Source organism: Pongo abelii, chromosome 19, assembly GCF_028885655.2.
Source record: "Pongo abelii isolate AG06213 chromosome 19, NHGRI_mPonAbe1-v2.0_pri, whole genome shotgun sequence".
NCBI lineage: Eukaryota > Metazoa > Chordata > Mammalia > Primates > Hominidae > Pongo > Pongo abelii.
Window position 1 is genome coordinate 89,520,623 of NC_072004.2, and position 5,725 is coordinate 89,526,347.

A 5,725-nucleotide genomic window follows, 5' to 3' on the forward strand; every position below is an offset into this window, starting at 1 on the left:
GGCTGGCAGAGAAGGGTGGGTCTCCCTTGCAATTCTGACATCTCCCTTCAGCTCTCCATCCAGAGAGATGTTTTTATGTAAGGAGTAGCCAGAGAGGGATTGGAGATGCTAATTCCATTTCATTAGATCCCAGCAGCTTTCGATTACAGCGGGCCGGAGGGAGGAAACAGAGCTGATGTGTTTTTAAAAGCCGCAGTTTTGCTCTGTTTTTAATTTAATGCTGCTGGTAAAAAGATGCCACCTTGGAGTCGCTAATGATTCGCGTGAATTGTTTTGGTTGATTTACACACCCCTTCGACTTTAAATAACAAGGGAGGAAGGAGAACTGGGTCCCCCTGGAGCTGCGAGCCTGCAGCTGGAAGAGGATGCTGCCGAGTTGAGGGTTTTTTTTTTTTTTCAATTGTTTCCTCCATGCGGGGCCGGGCCCTGGGCATTTATAAACAGGGCACAAACTTGGGACACCAGACACCATCCCCCTTGGACCACTGTCCTCCAAGCCGTGTCTTGCCTACCGTTCTTTCCCAAAACAAAGCCAGTGGTTAGTATATTAGAGTTGGTACAATGTGTCAGACTTAGGACGAAGCTCTTATATGCACAAACTCTGAGGCTCACATTTATGCTGAGAATTAGTGTGACTTTCCCTGTGTCCCTGAGGAAGAAAACAAAGCTCTGAGTGGTTTAGGAGCTTGCTCAAGGCTGCGTCACTAGGAAGTGGCAGAGACAGCATCCAAACTCACGCACAGCAGGGTCTTTCGGGTTTGGTTCAGTATTGTACCTGGAGGCCTGCAGGAAATGAAAGAGCAATGGACCCAGATTTGTCTGAATCCAGAGTCGGAGCCGTTCCCATTTTTCCGGAGGACCAGTGGTCTCCAAAGGGACTAGGCTGACCACAAAGGCCAAGACCAAAGGCTGAAGGGAATGGAACCCTCCCTTCCAGACCCCCAGCATCCGATGGGCATCTGAGCAGCAGCTTCACCCAGGGCCGCCTGGCAGGGGTTTGATCATGTGCCTGTCTGCCAGGAAAACAGTTTGAGGGTCGGAACAAGTGTCCAAAAGGAGCCTTCATTTATCTTGATTCCCAGCTCATCTCCATCAGGGGAAATGTCTCCTGTCTGCCCGTGCCCCTCTCTTTCTTCTTCCCTTCAAAATAAAATAAGAGGCAGCCGGTAAGAGCATTAAGTCCTTTCCAAATTTCCCTTTCTCATCCGTCATGTCCAGGCCGGAGCTTCGAGGCTGCACTGGGGAGTGAGGGTCTCTCTGCTGGGAGCAGCAAATGGCAGACAGGGGGCTGGCAGGGAGAGAGGAACCCAGCTCAGGCGACCAGGGAGAGGCCTGGCCTCTCCATCACCAGGCGGTCAGGGCAGCTGCATCTGTGATTCAGGCCAGCAGGAGGCTTTGAGGCCGGCTGGGCCAAGGCAATCAGGAAAACCACCAGAATCAGGAGGAGAGAAATAGAGGCCCCCGGAAGCCTCGTGACTTTCCCATCAGGGAGGAACAATCAGTGTATATGCAAAGTGCTGCAGATTGACATCACAGGCATTTCATCCGGGGACTCAAGCCGGGAGAAACAGGGGCTACAAAGGTGGAAGTCCCAGGTCAAATCCCAGCTCTGCTACTTACTGGTTCTGTGGTCTCAGGCAAGTTATTGCACTCCCTTCAACCTCCATTTGCTGATGAAAAATGAACCCAGCAGGAAGCGGATGGCACCTGTCAACAGGCTGACCAGAGGGCCTTAGCCAAGGGACCAGGAGCAGCTACATAACTTACAGATCTGGAGCAAAGTGAAAATGTGGGCCCCGTGGTTAAAAAGTGTTAAGAATTTCAAGATGATAACAGCAGAGCATTAGACCAGGAATGGGCCCTTCTAAGCGCCAGGTCCAGGATGATGTCATCATGGGTCACAGGCCCACAAAGCTGGCCTTGGAAGGGGCTTTTTACCAAGATGTGGGCAGGGTTTAGGGAAACAACTCCCTGTGCAACAAGTGAGTGGCCTGGAGAAAGCATAGCTGTCCCTTCGCTGTAGAAGGCCTCAGAATGGGAACAGAGCTTTGACGGGGGTTGGAGGGCTGGGGAAATTCCCCCCCTTTCTCTGTGATCTGAGTCGAGAGCCTAGTGATGCGGTCCACGGAGCTCTGCCTCCCAGCACAGAGTAGCGGGGGAAGGGCTGAGGGTGGCTATGGGGATGAGCAGCTGTCTGCCTCGCTGGGAGGACCTCACGAATGTTTGTGCAGGAAGGCGTCTAGCACAAGGAGGCCCTATGAGAGCTATTCGGCTTCTTCCTGGGGCACTGATGACTTTCTTGTTCCTCTGCTCTATCTTGCTTCCTCTCTTGAGGGTGGACTCACTAGGAGACGTCTTTCTACTCCCTGTGGCATCTCCCAGCTGAGAACACAGCCAGTGCCAAGGTAATGGAAGTTATTGAATGAATCTGGTTGTGAGTGGGAGCCACCGGCTCAAGCTCTTTCACAGTGAATCTGGTGCTGCCCTGGAATCTGCATTTCCTGGTGAACAAGGACAAGGAGGGAGACACTGAGCAGGCCAGTGCCCACCAAGCTCCGGGTCTCATCTGTCAGGTGGAAGCCAAGCCCCGCAGGACACAGCAGCCACACCCCGAGAGGTCAAGAAAGGGACTAGGATCAAAGTGGGAGAACTAAAGGCAGAGCTGAGGGGGCTCCAGGTGGAGGGTGAGGCTGGTAAAAATTGGAGTGTTCCAGAAGCCAGATGCGGTCTGACTCCCTCCTGCAACCCCTCAGGGGAAGACCCTATGAGGGGCACAAACACTCTCAGCACTGGAAACCACGCGGTCACACCGCCAACATGTTAGCCAAGTGCCATCTGCCTGGGAACAGCCTCCTTCTGTGCAGAAAGCTTGTCATGCCTCCTGGTGGTGCCAGCTGCAGGCTGTGTGCTGGGGCAGCTGGCACCACCCTTGGACCTGCCTCCCCTTCCAAGGAAGACAGTGATCCTGCCAAGGTGAAAGTATGAAACCAAGCACAGGGCTCCTGGATCAGAGGTGTGGCTCAGCAATGCTCTAAAATTGGGTCCAGCTTTGGAAGACCCAGTGTCCTCTCTGCTGGTCAGGCAAGGTCACACCGCCAGGGGCTCAGCTCCCCAGATGCCCTCTGTGCAGTGCTGAGCCCTGAGCTGGTGCTTTACTTCTCCACATATCCAAGCTCTGCCTCTCCATAATCACGGTTTGGTTCCCTAAGAAGCAGTTCCTGAGTGGATTTGAGCACAAAATTGTTTATTTGAGAGGTACTGGCTATGGGGGGAGCCCCAGAAGGAGAGCAGGGAAATGACCCAGAGAAGGGTAGGCAGCCAGGGAAGGGCTGTTCTAAGCCTACTGCCTAAGTGGGCACTAGAGCTGCATCCTGTAGGGAAACCAAGAAACAACGCAAAACGCAGGATCTGGAACCATCCGCTCCCAAACCTACATAAGGGGTAAGCTGAGATGTTCATATGTCAACTCATGATGATCTTCAGCTGAGGGCTGCTTCTGGGGGATGTTCATTCTAGGCTTTTCTGGCTTGGTGCACATAAGGGCAGAGGGGCCTCCCAACACAGGTGTTGGGGGTCCCAAGGCTCTGAGAGGCCAAAGCTGGCAGTTGGAAGTTAGCCCAACCATGCAAAAAGGGTTACAGTCATAACACTTAACGGTGTCTGCTTCACTCACTGAGCTCCAATGTGCGTTCATGCATCCCAAAAGCATTTATTAAGCACTTCCAGTTTGTACCAAGTTTAGAAGAAGATCCAAAGAAGACTCAGTTATCTCAGAACCTAATGGTCAGATTAGGTGCAACCTCACAGCAAAGGCAAGCCAACATCAGAGCACAGCAGAGGGAGTAGGGAAGTGGAGAAAGCTTCCATAAAAAGAGAAACCTTTGCGCCTGATGGCTTTTAATATCACCTATATGTTAATAACTCTCAAATTTGTATTTCAGCCTGAACTGCTTCCCTGAATTTCAGACTTGTAGACCTGACTGCCTACTTCCTTCTGCTTGTATGTTTCATGCAGATCTGTATTTGTTATCTTGCTGGCTAACAAATGACCCTAAAACTTAGCAGCTTAAAACGACTGGCATTTATGATCTCACATGGTTTCTGAGGGTCAAGAATCCAAGAGAGGCTCAGCAGGGTGGTTCTGGTCTGGAGTCTCTCATGAGGCTGCAGTTGAGATGTTGACCAGGGCTGCAGTCATCTGAAGGCTGGACTGGGGCTGGAGGATCTGCTTCCAAGATGATGCATTCACATGGCTGCTGGCTGGAGACTTCAGGTTCTTCCCACGCACCCTTTCCATAGGGCTGCTCATCATATCACAGCTGGCTTCCCCCCAGAGCAAATAACCCAAGAAAGAAAGGGAGACAGAGAATGAGAAATGTAGGGGGTACAGTCTTTTACAACCTAATCTAAATACTGGCATAACTTCTGTCACATTTTATTGGTCACACTGACCAACCCTGGTACAGTGTGGGAGGGGACTACAGACAGGTGTGAATACCAACAGGTGGGGCCTGGCCAGTTGTAGTGGCTCACGCCTGTAATCCCAACACTTTGGGAACCCGAGGTGGAGAGATCACTGGAGCCCAGGAGTTTGAGACCAGGCTGGGCAACATGGTGAGACTGCATCTCTACAAAAAATATTTTTTAAAATGTATCTGGATATGGTGGTGCATGCCTATAGTCCCAGCTACTCAGGAGGCTAAGGAGGAGGATCACTTAAGCCCAGCAGGTTAAGGTTGCAGTGAGCCATGATCACACCACTGCACCCCAGCCTGAGTGATGGAGTGAGACTCTGTCTTGAAAAAAAAAAAATGGTTATGGTCATTGGGGTCATGTTGAAGGCTGTTGACCACAGGATCTTAAACTTAACATGCCCGAAATGGAACTCCCGAAGTTTCTCCCTTCGTGCACAAAGCCAACTTCACTGTCTTCCTCATCTCAGTGAGAAATGGCAAATCCATCTTTCCAGTTGCTCAGGCCAAACCCTTGGAAACATCCTTAACTCCTCTCCTTCCATTCACGTACATCTAATCCTTCAGCAAATCCTGGTAGCTCTCCCTTTGAAATATATTGGGATTCTGACCACTTTCCACCACCCTCATTGCTGCCATCCTGATTTAAGGCACCTGCCTTATCATCTCTCACCTGGATGATTGCAATGGCCTCCCAAGCAGTCTCCCTGCTTCCATCTTTGAGCCCCCTGCAGTCATAGTGATCCTGTTAAAATGCATTACTCCTCTGCTTGAAACCCTCCCATGAGGGCAAAAAGTCCTCACAGGGCCCTTCACCATCTGACCCCACCACCATCATCCTAATCTCACATCCTATGACTGCCCTGCACCCTCCATCCGGCCCCCCTGGATATTCCTGGCACACTCCTGCCTCTGGCCCTTTGCACTTGCTGTTCCCTCTGTCTAGAAAGCTGTTCCCGCCACTATGCCCGGCTAATTTTTTGTATTTTTAGTAGAGACGGGGTTTCACCATGTTAGCCGGGATAGTCTTGATCTCTTGACCTTGTGATCCGCTCGCCTCGGCCTCCCAAAGTGCTGGGATTACAGGCATGAGCCACCGTGCCCGGCCTGTAGTCCCAGCTACTCAAGAGGCTGAGGCAGGAGAATGGCATGAACCCGGGAGGCAGAGTTTGCAGTGAGCCGAGATCGCACCACTGCACTCCAGCCTGGGCGACAGAGCAAGACTCCGTCTCAAAAAAAAAAAAAAACAAAGA